The following is a 15310-nucleotide window of genomic DNA, read 5'->3' as shown; positions in this document are numbered from 1 at the left end:
TCCGCACTGCATAAGGTCTAGGCTGAGAATGGTCCTCACAAAGAAACAAGTACAAGCACACACACAAAAACCCACAAAAAACACAGTAAACAGCACGAATGATCAAAGTTAGCCACATAACACCCTCCTGAACAAGAGTTTAATACGTGCTGGCAGAGGTTGGGATGACACGAGGGCCGAGAGACACTCAAAGTACCATCTGTGCGGATTACGTAACACCTCTCCTGAAATCTGAAAGTCTTCTCTGAAGCACTTTCCGCCTCCTCTCACCTCAGCTCACTGAGTCTCTTTGTCTATGGCCTCATCTCCCTCGCGGCCCTATATCTTGACTTTGATAGTCCCTGTTCACACAAGGAGAGGACACAGGCCTGACAGAACTGCCTTCTGCTCCTTGCCAAAACCACAAGCTACATGCTTTTACTCTCTCTCCCTCTCTCTCTTCTCTGTCTCTCCACATCACACCTATCATCTCTCAACACTAGAGGGAGCTATAGTTGCCTATACAAGCACATGGACATGCTATAGTCTCCAGGTTAACATGCAGCCAGGTGAGTCAGAGTGCTTCACACTGTGGCTTGACAGTTCAGCACTCACATTGAGAATCTCCTTTTCTTCTCTGACTTGTTGAAATTAAATCCTTTAGTCTCCAGAGTTGGGTGAGCGAGTGAGTGTCTGTGCATGTTGTGAAGGGAATAGACCAGAGGGAGAAAATGCCAATAGACATGGAAGGAGACACAGGTGAGGGGGCTACAGTCAGCCTGACGTCTCAGGGGGGATGTGAGGGTGCGATGGCGTCGCCGCACGTTGCCTCCTAGAATAGCAGCGTTTGAGAGATGCTAAAGCAAAGCGAGCGTGAGAGTGACAGCTGCGGTCTCAAACACACAGAGAGAGTTTACTTCATTTATCTAAAGCCCCACTTCAACGCACAAACTGTACACAGCTCTCTAAACTGTTTGGAGCTGTCTGCCTTTTCTGGTTGAGGCCTGATTGTTTTCCCCAGAGACGACGCTGGCTGGTGGAAGGAGCTGGAGAGTCCAAATTAAAAAACAGCTTAAATGGTGCAATATGAAGTAATAGCCGGTTCTGCTTCCTGTCAGGGGAGCTCTCAACAAACTCAGAGCTCCTGTTTTCTTTTTTTATTTCTTTCTTTCTTCCACATCTGTATTCTCACATACTGGAGCTGGACGGATGAACACCACAAAGCTGCTTCATCTGCGGGCACCTGTTATGATAATGTAACTTACCATTGCGAACAGTAAAAGACTTTCATGTCCGTGTTCCTGTCGTTGCACATGTGTGTGTATGTGTGAACATGCCGTCGCTGCTGCCTTTAATCATGTTTGCAGTTTGCTGCGTCTCTGCATGACTGATGAAAAACAGACAGGATGATGATGACAAGTTTAGATTTTAACAGCTGCACGGAGCATGCACTGATTCATGTGTCAAACAGAAATCAATCTGGCATTTTTGCTGCCGTTCTTTTTTTGAATGGCGGCGGTAAACATATGAATAAAAATAATGACTCTTAACCGACATATTTCTTCTTGTCAGTCCTTCTCTCCTATTCTCCTTTTGCACTAACAAGACGGCCAAGACATTTCTATCCCACTGACCAAACAAGAAATTGATTTTTTTGTGTCGGCATTAAATGCATCGCAGTTACCAGGGCTGATAAAATGATAACAAACACACTGCTGGTGCTTCCTTATGGGACCATGGGGGCTTATACCAACTGCTGCTTTCCTGTGGTGTGAGCCTTGAGCCGCCACTTCTGGAATTTATCACAACTGTCATCATTCATAATGGAGTCATTCAGCAATTCTCTTTAATAAATCACCGGGCATTTAAATGAAAGAAATACCAGTGACGGCAACATGTGCCCATGTGTGAACAACTGATGGCGCGTGGCGACTAATACATGTCGTGCTGCCAAGGGCGATGTGGATCAAGCATCACTGAGGTAACAAAGCAGCATGAAGTCAGTAAGAAGTTGCCATTGTGAACTTACCTGAGCGAGGAAAAGGAGAAAAACAGCAGTTAAAGCTGGTTCAACACTGTCTGTCTACAGTTCCGCTCTATCTGATTTTGGTTGTGACAGAGCTGCTGCTGAGAAGAGGCCTCTTAGCTGAGGGATGAGAGCACATAGGAAAATATCAGCTGCTCCCCGAAACATTCATTCACTGCTATCTCAGAGCAGGAAAACAAATATGGCTCGGCAGCAGCTATCAGGGAGCTCTATCAGCCATAGAGGCCATGCAAGCCTCTAATCAGCCAGTACATCGGCCGCTGGCACTTGAGGGCCTTTCCCCGCAGCCCTGGCCGGCTGCCCATCAACGTTCCGCCTCCAAAATGTTTTCCTGAAAGGTAGCGAGGGAGAAATGTCATGGTGAGTTTGACTTTAACCACACTGCAAGCTTGTTGATACACGGTGTGTGTAATGAAAGCCACGGCAGGAAAATCCAACATTGGACTTTGCAGTGGCTGCACCTTGTTTGCAGTTCGTCTGCACAGTTTTCACTTTCATCTCATTATCTTCTATGCCACTTCTTATTTTTAGATGTTAACGCATAAATCTCTATCTTTATCTCATCCTCGAGATATCTTTACTTTGCTCTTTCAGGCACAACTGGAATATTTTTTCTTTTCTGCATGTATGAGTACATTCATATTTTTATATACGTATATAAAACTCTCGGGTGCACATTTCATATAGATGTATTCTTTTTTTTCCAATGCTTTCGCCTTCATATAGTCACCATTAGTTCAAAAGAATGTGAACTGAAATTAAATACATTTCAGTTGCCTTTGCTGCCACTGTGAATTCCAGCATTTGTCTGCAGTATATGTGTGTACATGGCATCTGTCAATGTGTGTTTCTATGCGTCTTTAAACAGGTGCCAACTGGATGGGTTAAATGTGGAGAACAATTTCATGTATGCATGTAAAAGTTTTAACGTGACAATAAAAGTAATTCTTCTTACCCGAACCACACGGCTGGACTACGACATATCCAAACAAACAGAGCCCTTCTTAAATTTGCTGTTTTCTTTACTTAAATCCTGCGCATGTGGCCAGCTGTGCAGTGCCACCAGGACACCAGCCTCCCCACTGGAGTGAGATAATTGTACACAAATTAGTTTTCCGTCTCTGTACTGGCATGTGTATGTCTGACAGCTCTTCTGCGCCGTCTGAGCAATTTATTCACGCCGTAATGCCACTTTTGACGGCTGCTTCCCCTGATGTGACTAAGAAAGCTCCTGTATGCTGTAGTGAGCCGACGTCTTCATTAGCAGTGGTTTAGGTGCACCCCCCCAACACACACACACACACACTTTTTTTTCTTCAGTCACCAGTGACAACACTCTGCTGCGCCCATCAGCTCCTATCAGCTTTTCTCTGCATGTGAGATGTTCCCCAAACTGCTGTTGCACTAATTCATGTTGCTAATTAGCTGACAAACACTGTATAGACTTCGACCAAGGAGCTGGCACATTTACAACACTCCTGTTTGTGTATTACATCAACACACACACACACATTAACATGCACTTGCCACTGACACACACATGCACAGTTGCATTCGTGCTATAAAGTTAAATACGTGGACAGAAACACATGAATTTGCACTTTTTGTGTCATATCTTTTAAACACTGAACACATTAAGTTAAGTAAACATTATTTTAAATTTACTTTATACTACACTTCAAATTGAAATAATCATTTCATTCATTTACAACCTCTCTTCACTGTAGCATACACGATAGTGAATGTGTACATCATCACTTCAACTTAAATAGAGGATCTGATTACCATCTCCCTTTCATATCACACATACCAAGGTGGCTACCATGGTAACCGACTCCTTGAGAACAGTATTATCTGATTATCTGAAGTAAATGTTTCTATAATGTAAATGAAGCACTTGTGACTGATATTAATCTATATTTTATTGAATTTATTTATATCCTCCTTAGTGAGTTTTCTCTAAATCTTGCATCTGTTTCAGTCAAATCAGGTGAGTCTACAGAGAAGCTAAAAGACTCACTCTCCTCTCTCTTACTCTGCAGCTTCTCTCTTTCTCCCTTTTTCCGAGGAAGCTGGTTGATGTGACACTGAGGCAGACAGGACTGTCACAAATCATCAGGGTCTCACACTGTGACACCGAGGGCCTTTAAGGCAGAGAGACGGTCTGGTCCACGTTCCATACATACATATATATCATCTTTTTTCCTTCTAGTCTAGAGCACAGCTAGACTCAAAGTCATAATGGAAGTAATGAGAGATCCCATGATGCTTTTATAACACATTTTCTTTTATTCATCATCTGCCACTATCTGCCTAATTACATATGGTACAGATGTAGACGTCACAGATGCTCTTTAATTATTTTATTTCATTTAAAGCATGCAACCTTGGATTAGAAAATGAACCCTGCAGGCACAAGCACAATATGCACAATATATTTTCTGCTGCAGCATTTGAGCTACAAATGCAGTCCTGACAGAGTGGCTGTAACACTTACTAGCAAACACAGGAAAAAAAAACCTTTTTCCTTTATTTTGCTTTTTAGCTTTCAAAAGAAAAATCCACACCGATTCAAATAGGGCAGAAAATTGATGGTGCGAGGAAAATTTGAATTACTTTGCACCTCGAGCAATGCTGCAATCAGAGATGTGAAAGCATGTGATTTTCTCTTTCTGTTCTTTTCAGCAGCTGAATGAGAACATCAGTGATTGGGGTGTGGTCCACAGAGCTGCACACTTTACAGTTTCACCCATGTGGAGCAATTCTACACTGTAATACAGTGTCTACCCCCCCTCTGAGTTTTATTCACCAGATCACACAGCAAACAGACAATATTTCCCACTAAACCCTTTATCTTTTACATTTTCTTTTCAGGAGGTAGAGCACGTTATCCTCTAACCAGAAGCTCAACGATTCAATCCCAGTTCCCCCCATTCCCGTTGCCAAAGTGCCCTTGGGCAAGATACTGAGCCCAACATGGCCCCTCACGGCAATGTTTTGATGAAATATGTAAAAGAAGGGGAAAGGACTTGATACGTTTTCAATTACCTTCTCCTTTTCATTTGTTGTTAAATTTCACTTGTTTGCGTTGTCTCTTTCTTATTTAAAATATATATATGGCATAACTGTACTCTGAGTGCTTTGACTGGTCATAGAGACTAGAAAACCTTGTAAAATTACATAAATACAAACAAATATTTCTTGAGGATTCCTGGTTCAAATCCTGGTTTTGTGTCTTTCCGTGTTGAGTTTGCATCTTCGCCCTGTGTCTCAGTTGGACTCTGTGGCTGTACTGGATTCCCCCCACAATCCAAAGACATACAGATTGGATTTAGGTTGACTTAGGTTTTAAATATTCCGGCCACCTATCCAGGGTGTTCCCCGCCTCTCACCCAACATCAGCTGGGATCTGCTCCCTTCACACTACGACCCTCAAACGCTAAGCAGTATAGATTATGGATGGATGTATTTACGGGTCACAACTCACTTGAGAAGCTGCTGTTTTTTTACTCTTTATTAACGCAAGTATATTCTTAGCATTGAATAATCTCTTTACAGCAAATCTGCAGCTAACATGAAAGGCTACCCTCTGGCCAACCTCAAGTGTGTACCCCCTACAGCAGGTTTGTCATGCTCAGCCTCGCTCTTCTCTTCGACAGTCTACTGGCGAGGAAGCTTTTGTGAGCTTAGATTTGCAGTCACTTAAAAGCAGCTGTTGTCCTTTCAATGAACCACATCAGTGTGTCTATTTAGCACTCCAGGTGAGATGAAAACTTGATCGTCAACATTAGGTCATCCAAACTGTACAGCTAGGAGCATTAAAACAAGCTGCCGGTGGCTGTAAGAGAACGTACGCGGATTTTATCCTCAGCATCTCTATGCCACAGCAGGTCCATTAGGAATCGTGATGCAGTGTGCAGTAATTGGTGTTTCTGTTGGTATGCAGCTTCTTTTTCCCAGAGCCGAACCTCACACTGTGGTGGAGACCGTCTGATATCAGAGCTGCAGAGAACACATGACTGAACCTGTGCACATCACTCAAGTAAACACCTCCAAGGACGAGCAAACTCCAAAACAGTACAGAGAAAATTCCGCTGTACATCTTGTGGGGTGGCTTTGGTTTGTGTTCAGCTACAATGAATAAATGTTTCCTTCTACCTCTGTGGATATGATGGTGGTTTAATAAGAATCCCGCCACCAGAAGTATGCGCATCCTGGGCACATGCAATAAGATGACCCTGATACAGCTAAAGGCAAGTTCATATATTAACATTTATTTTCAAATGCCCTGTGTCATCAAAACAGGCAGCACCGTTTACACAAATGGCAAAGGCTGGTTCGCCACTTTGATGTGGTAATAAGCTGTTTTGATTTCTGTGTGTCAAGCATGTTTTAATGGCGAGAGGCATCCCCAACAGCTGCCTCTTCAAAATCAATTAAAACCTTTTTGCTAACAGCCCTGCCTGGTTCAGGAGGAGGAAAAACTCATTTTCTCGCTCAAACGCAGTCAGTGGAAGAATGTGGACCAAGAAGTGTAGAGATATGAGGTCCTGTGGGGGATTGAGAGTATAAATCCTGGATTCAGATATAGCTCGACTGCAACGTTATCTTCTCTGCATGTGTGCTGCTCACAGCGATGCATGCCTGTATAGCAAGGACCAGGCCTTTCTTTATTTTCCCCAGTTATACATTATGTTTTTTAACAGACTCCCCTTTTCTATTGTTCAAGAAGCCCACTAACACCCACCTACATCTGGCTTTTGTCTACAATGGGAATCAAATGACTCAAATGACGGACATGCAAATTGGTCAAATGATGATGGGAAAGCAGTCAATCACCTTTTTTTAGTGGGTTTACATCACAAAACCTGCACATCCCTGATTTACCAGTTGTGGTACATCATTAGTATATTTGCAATGTTGAGAATTGAATGGATAAGTACATGTCTGGCTTGTTGTCAGAGGGATAAATGCCAATCTACAATATTATCCTCTGACAAAAACTCAAATGGAAAATTGATTTTATGAATAAATACTAGAATGGAACTCAACAGAGCACATACAGTACCTCCGCCAACAGTCCCCCTCGTGAAACCACATTTAAATTCACTAGATCTGCAATTTTATTTGGATCTGGACCAAATTGTAAACACTCATAAATACCTAAATAAATAAATGTGTCTTTTTTCATTAAGATTCATGAATTCTGCTCTGAGAAATCAACAAAACCGATGAAAAATTCCTGTATCTCACAATGTTAGTGAAAGTGAAAAAAACAAAACATGATTTGTGAAAATCCATTCAATTGTTTATTGATATGATGACACACACACGCAAACCAACAACAAACAAACAGACAGGGAAGGAAACACGACCTTCTTGGCGGAGGTCACAATGTCTCATCAGCCACGCCACCTCAAACCTGTCAACATCAATCTTTATTAATTCCTTGAACCTCTAACATTTACAATCCTTGAACCCATGTCCTCTGGAATGTTTCATTTGATGCCTCAACTTATGTTACATCATTTGATGTTCTTGCTTCCAAATAACCCACTGATCCCAAACAATAAAACCCTCATGACAGTTAAAACAACATCACAAACTCCAATTATTTTTTCTTCACCAGCTTTCAGTTGCAAAGGCTGAGCCTAAAAATCGATATGGGCCCACACAAATTATTTCTGGCTTCATGCTGTAAAATCAGATTCAGAACTCGCAAACTGCTGCATGTTATGATTCATAGAGTTCTCTGTTGCACAAAAGCTCACAGTCTGAAGGGCTCTGGAACATTTTTGAACTGAGGTGCGGCAAAGTCTGTTTGGGCAAGATCGGATTTTTGCACGGTCAGCTCATGCGTGCATGAGCCCGTGTATGTACATGTACGACTGTCTGCAGGCCCACACATGTCGGTTACATGTTGATGTTTTGTCGCTGGGAGGAAAGATACAGCAGTGAACCTCTGTTGAAGACTTTTCAAGGACTTGAAAAGCACAAGTGAATATGCAGGAAAGCAGGTGAGAAGTAGAAACAGGCTCAAAGGCACTTCTGACAAGTATTATGCACAGGAATTCTCACAAGAGTGTTAACATTAGAGACAGTGTTTCTCATAGCAGGCTTATGTATTTTTATGTGTGTCCTAAACTGTGCATGCATGTGTTTCTCTGTGTGTGTGTCCACGAGGATGGATTTGAGAGTGTGTTTGTTTAAGAGTCTGAAGTGCATGACTCAGCCTGAGGTAGGCAGGCGGCTCATGTTTGTTCTGCTTGGCAGACAGCAGAGATGAGATCGGATGAACCCGATCATTTAAGAAGCCCTGGGCTTTACCTCTGCTGAAAAAAAAACAACATGGAAAAAACTGAGAAAATCTTTATCTGTAACTCTTGACCCCGTCTGGTTTGATTAAGAATCAAAGCACAGATCACCTTGATTTTAATCATAATAAGAAAGTATTCTATTGTCAGCTAGAAACAAGCATAAACAGATGAGCAATATTATCTTCTACGACATTACACCCACTCAACTCTCACTACAGATGAAAGGTAAATGATAATAGCATTCATGTTGCCATGGCTCCTACAAGCTTACAAGCACTGTATGCCAAATATACTGTGAATTATTGTTAGTGCCATCAATACCTCAATGTGACCTCTAACAGGATTTAATACTGGTGTCCTGGAGACCGTGGCCCTCTCAGTTGTCCTGTCTCAGATTTCACCGTCACAGATGAAGTCACGTTGTTTTCTCAGACACAATCTCACAAGTTCATGACCTTGTAATTTTTGTATCTTGTCTAATTTTCAAAGGTTTTGCACAAGGACACTCGGACAGAGGACACGACCAATTACAGAAACAATCCCTCCTTGCTGGGAATCATAAGTTGTAGCTCACATACTGCATCGTGGTGTTTAGTTTCCATCATCCTGGTTGTGTGTGTTTAAATGTGTGTCATTTAATGCGTTGTATTATTTGCACAGTTTAAAATTGAGTATGATTTTATTGAATTGTGGCTCAGTCACCGAAAAGGAATTGTTGAACTCATTTTAAAGATTTGTGTTAGCTGATAACAACAATTTCCTTCTCATCTTATTTTAAATCATATCTTTGTATAAAGATGAAGCCTCATTTGTCCATTCGTTATCTTCTAAATCACTTCTAAACACATCTTTTTACAAATGCCTTCATGGTCTTATTGCAAACACACCTTATTTGTTTATTATCATTAAGCATTTATTGTTGGGTTGCTTTTATTCCATTTTATGAATTCTTTCTATTTAAATTGCTTGATTTTATTGAGTCCATCTGTTTCTATCCCATTTTACATGTCGAAAGCAATTTGTTTTGCCAAGGCCTATACATAAAAATCTTTATTATTATCATAAAATATAACCCTACCCTCTGATACCACCCATATGGAGCCTCTCCTGAAATAGCTTTCATGGGATGGAGGGTGTATCATCATGGTCATATTAATAAACACGAGGTGACACTTATGGATCAGTCCTAGTTTCGTCGATTTTGGTAAAGATGGTGGTTGAGTTTAAAATAAGCACTTCCTTGAGGTTAGAGGACCTTCATCATCAGGGTTGTAACAACTAACACTCATTCAAGGTTGTCATGGAAGAAACCATTGGTTTCAATTGAGAAATTACAGTGTTCTCCTTTGCCAGAGTCGTATAGAGACAAAAGCTGAGTGTTGACTCATCCATCCATCACAACCCCTCTTCCAACCTAACATGGACTTTGTCTCATCTGATTTCCTCCCATCGCCCCTGTCTCAATTACTCCCGGCACTAGAGGGGCCTTGAAAATAAAAGGTAAGTATGGGTCATAATGAGATGCTGCACAGAGGACCTCTGGGATCTAGAGCAATCTTGACAATCTCATCACATTAGCACCTTGAATGGGCTCCGTCTCTTTATTTGACAGGAAAGTCAAACACCAGTCAAACACCAAGTGCACAGGACCCATATTTGCAAACCAGAGCAGTAAACTTTCATTTAGCCCTGATTGCTGTAATTTTGCAGTGGTTATTCATCAAGAGCAGCTTGTAAGAATAAAACAATATGATTTCATTTGTATTTACTCATTCATTTACATTTGTCTTGTGCAATTTTCTTTTGCTGAACAACCTATAATGACATTTTAGAGAGCAGACGCACCAAAATCATCACTTGAGGTTGAGGTAATCCCGTAATAAACACATTCAGTAATCCTATAATTATTCTTTAATGCCTCTCATACAAAGCCGAGCAGTGTCAGCCCAGTGCTCGACACTGGTCAGGAGCAGGGAAACCAGGTTGCATGACTCATGTTGGGTTGGTTTGAAGAGGGACGAGCAGCCATGTTCCTGATCCTGACCCAGAAATCCAATAAATGGCTGCAATTATACACACAACCACCCTGTGATTTATCCAGACGTCACCTCGGTAAAATGAATTAGTTATGTGCAAAAAAACACATTATTCCTCTGTTTATTCAAAACTGCTTCAACTATGTCATGAACTTTTTCCTAGAAATAAAACAAATAGGTGAATACAGTACTGTTTTGGACACGTCTTGTGATAGCAGTTTGGATAATGCCATGATTCAGTCATTTTTTTGCCCACGTTCCTTCTCTTCCAGCCATGAGTCATATCAGATTAATTGTGTGGTCAGAGCGAGTTACCTTGTTCTGCATACACAAAGCAGAAGCTCCTCTTAAGTGTGACCATGAAAACGCAAATGTTGTTTTACAGCCTGGAGTTGATAGATACCATCTGCTTTGTTGTTGTTACCTAACAGCAAAAAGGACAAGCCTGTACCTGCCAGGGAAGATGATGAAATGTGTGTGTGTGTGTGTGTGTGTGTGTGTCTGTCTGTCTGTCTGTGTGTGTTGTGTTATGTGGTTGGTGTTTTGGGGCATAAAGTCGAAAATTTTTCACAGGAGCGCATCTTGATGCCCTTGCTTTCATTCCCTGAGAATACAATGTGTGTATGTGTGTGTGTGTGTGTGTGTGTGTGTGTGTGTGTGTGTGTGTGTGTGTGTGTGTGTGTGTGTGTGTTTGTGTGTGTGTGCATGTTCGTGCATGCATGCGTGTGCGTGTCCAGTAAACTGCGAATGAATAATGGATGGCAATCAGTTGCATTTGTACGTTGGGCAACACCCACATAATCAAGATGAGACAGAAGGAGTGAGAGAAAGACGAGATGAATGCCAGATGAATACATGAACTTTTATAAAAAATCATATTGAATTAAGGTCCCAAAAAAGAAAAGGAAGAACCAGTGTACACAGCTGTACTTTGTCAAGACACAGGAGAGTTTTTTAATCTATTCTGCTGCCAGGAATTGTCACAACTGTGGCCGACGTGTTGTGTTGGGTGCATTCATGTGGCTCTGCTGCTGACAATGTGTGCACATGGACACCTGGTGTTACACAGTGTAATGATATACCAATAGTCTAACCTCCCCAGGCTGGCTGAGGGAATCTATTGTTACTCAGATGTTCAAGTATTTGTTCTCCTCATTCAAAATTCTTTAATTGCCACATACAGCCAGGGTAATCATTTGCAATAAAACTAATTCAGGATGTTTCTCGCAACCACCTGTCGGATAATAATTCTGAAAATTACATGTGGTGATTTTATCTCATTTCATCGTCAGCTCTGCTGTAATTTGAAGATAAAAGAGATTTAGATAAACATATATTAATGTTGTGATAACCTGCAACGGTGGAAGGGAAAGATTTGACTGGTGCTTTTCACTTAAAGTCTTTGTTCAATGCTTAATGTGCATGTGAATATTGATGCAAAGTACCATCTTTCACAATTCTTAACAATGGGGAAAAAAATACAGGCTTGGATGTAGAAAAATGAACATGCACCCAGACACACGTGAGCACAAGTGTTATCAAGTAGTTGTGGTAATCAGAGTTTTCAAGTGGGGAAGAAAAATGAAAAAAACAACATGAAGTCTTGAGTTGCATGTTGGACTGAAATGGAAAAAGTAAATGAGAGAAAAGGGCCATCACAGCTGCGGGATGGAGAAGGAGACGCAGACAGATAGGAGGTGAAAAAAAAATATGGTGGCTTGACAGTCATCTCATATTAATACTCCACATTAAGAGCTCCTGTGATGAATAATTGATCTGCTGGGAAATGTAGTGACTTGTGCTCCTGGCAGCTTAATGCATTGTAAAGTAAAGCCCGGTGAATGTTGTTGTGACTGTGTACGGTCTGAAGTGTGATATTACGGAGAAGTGAGCTTGATTTTTTTTAAAGCTGCCCAGAGTGTGTGACGCTGGCTTCATAACATAAAGGCAAAATGACTCTTTTGACTGCACCAGCCTCAGCTGTATTTGTAATCACAGGTTACATGACGACGTGGTGTGTAATCATCCGAGCCCATGTGAAGCGAGGTGTCAGTAATGGGACTGTACTGCTTTGTCTATGTTCTTTTGACTCAGCTCATATTGACTCTTATATATGGAAGAGTGGCACTCTTGAATCTGGTTGGTCCCAGCTGGAGTGTTGTCGTGTGCCTGCTGTCTGTCAGTCTGCTGACTGTCGAAAAAAAAAAAACGCTTTATATACTGTATTGGTGTCTGTCACGATGCATTCAGGGCCCTCTAGTGAAGACTATATATGATCGGGGCCATTTCACACATGCATTGATGTTGGTTTTGATTGTTAACAAGCCCATTTCTGCTCTTAGCTTTGCACAATCGTTCTTCTCCCTGATAGAAAAGCCTGCTCCTTTCTTTCCCCACAACCTCACTTGTACTAATGTTCCTCTCAGAGAAGCCACATATTGCTACATAACTTCTGTTTGACAAAGAAATCTCACACACTCTGTTTATCCTCCCTTCATCTTCACCCATCTGGATTATTCCCCCGTCCCTCTTTTCCTTGCTCTCTGTCTCTGTTATGTCTCACTCCTCTTAGAGACGTCTCTCAGAATAAATGTGGCCAGAAGTCGTTTCAAAAAGTTTCTTTCCCTTTGCTTCTTGACTCCATCAAACACAAAGCACTTTTGTTGAGTTATTTATCATTTCAGACATCATTTATGTGACGGGGCTCGTAGTTGGAGCATCATCCTTTTAAACCTGGATTTATCAACAAAGCGAGTGCACATGTGCCTCCGTTGTACATAATGCATGTTTTCACATGCAACCTTCTGTAATTTGACACTTGAGTCTCCATGTGCACATTTGTGCTAATGTATCCATCCATGTGGAAATGTTTATATGTGAAATGGCTCAACACACCCCTCTGACATATTAATGTGAGAAAAGAGGAGAAAAAAGAAATCCAATAAATCATTCACATACTTTTGAGTCATACTATGAAAATGTTTGTGTGATGAAATAACAATTCTCTATCTTTCTCCACATGGAGCTTCTCTCAGCTGACAACATCTCAACATATAACGCTGTAGGGGCTCTGAATTATTAACATCTTCACAAAAAAAAAGAATGAGCGGCCCCGTGCGAGTCTCATACAGCGCTCAACAGTTATGAAGGACACTCCGAAGAAGGCTCTGGCAATCAAGATTTATCTCGGAGATGGACCCTGTTATGAAGTGCATACAATGCAGACTCCTCTGTTTCCATGGAGACCTGTTGTGATCCCCCAGCATCCACTGCACTTGCATTCATTCCTCTGACGCCTTTGCTTTATCTCAGAGCAAACGTACCCGTGGACGGGTGCCAAAATTGACCCGTGGGGTCAAAGGTGATCTCATCTACAGTACTGACATGATGCTCGGCTCTAACAATGTTACTGCTGCCTTCTAGCTGCCTGCCAGTGAGAACGCTGCCATAACTCGGCCATGCAATGAAGAGCCACGCTGCAGAGAGCCGGGCTAATTTTAGGTGCAGCAATATGTAGACCAGGTGTAATGCACATGGCCTATCTAGCATGCTCTGTTCGACTGTGTTTTAATTCAGCAGCGTTGGACTTGGAGAAACTGAGCCAATAGGCCACATACTTCACAAGTGTCTAATCCCATTCTGGCTTACTTTTTTTCTGGCAGCACCGTCTGCTAAGCCTTTGTTTTTTCTACATAAACATTCTAAAAGCTGTCTCTCTTCCTCCGTTAATACCACGACATAGTTTTAGACAGGAGGGACAAACATAGGCTATACATATAAATATATATATATATTTATATTTGTCCCCGTTAGAGTGTTTGCTTAACTCTTATTCAGATGTGACGTTGTGGTTCATAAACGAACAGTATTCTGTAAACATCTCTCGTGGTGCCTCAGGAACCAGACTCATTTCAGCCGTTGTTCAGGAAGTTTTTATCTTCACTGAGATCTATGAACACAGCAAAAGAGAGAAAACAAAATCATTTCTACTGCTTCCAAAAATAAAAACAGTATTCATGTTGCAATCAGAGAGTGTTCGGAACTTGAAATTCCCAGTCGATAAAAAAAAAAAAACAAAGTATACCAGATGGGTCTATTGCAATTACTTTTTGTGTGCACATGCAAAGGCATGCTCATTTATTTATTCATGTATTACACAGGAGAGAGCTACGGGTTCCTGTAAGTAGGAGCTTTTTTGGATTCCACATTTCTGTCCTCTCCCAAATGCAGTGCTCCTTTTCGCAGCTTCACACCAAAGCAGTATTATCTCACTGTGCTATTTTCTGTCTCCCAACAAACTCCCATTCACCCTGTGTCTATTTTGAGAGCCACCTAATAATGCAAGGAGAGTCTGGTGAATCAATAAGTCCTGTGCACGTGTCAAAGCGATGCTTATCGGAATCAAAGGGGGGTGAAATTTGCAACTCGCAACCTCTGAGTGTTAAACTTTGACGCATTGTTCTGATGTCAGTGACAGTTCCCAAACAGAGTGGCACCTCATTATGTCGGCTGCCAGAGGTGTGTGTGTGTGTGTGTGTGAGCGTGGAAACAGGAGCTGGGAGTGATATGAAATATTCTGTGACTGCTGAGTAAATTATGCATGAGAATGAGACTTTTTTTTGTGATCAGCATGCGACAAGTAAACATCATTAATAAAAAAGACTCTCAAAAAGAATTACCCACTTGCAAGATGATGTGATTTTGTGCCAACCACACAAGGTTGCTCAACTTCACCCCTGCAAATACAAACTGGTGTGAGCTGAAAAGCCTTAATTACCCTCCACTTCACTTAACCCATTCAAGGCACATGGCCTAGAATTTAAATCCAGACATGCAGATTTGTCCTCCAGTGGACGGTGTCCCACACTGCCGGCCGGGGCGTGGCCTCCTCTGATAGGAGGGTGGAAGGGGCAGAAGTGCAGCAGCAGCAC

Source organism: Paralichthys olivaceus, chromosome 10 (assembly GCF_024713975.1).
Source record: "Paralichthys olivaceus isolate ysfri-2021 chromosome 10, ASM2471397v2, whole genome shotgun sequence".
NCBI classification, from domain to species: Eukaryota; Metazoa; Chordata; class Actinopteri; order Pleuronectiformes; family Paralichthyidae; genus Paralichthys; species Paralichthys olivaceus.
The sequence above is the reverse complement of the archived record's forward strand: the minus strand, read 5'-3'. Positions refer to the sequence as shown.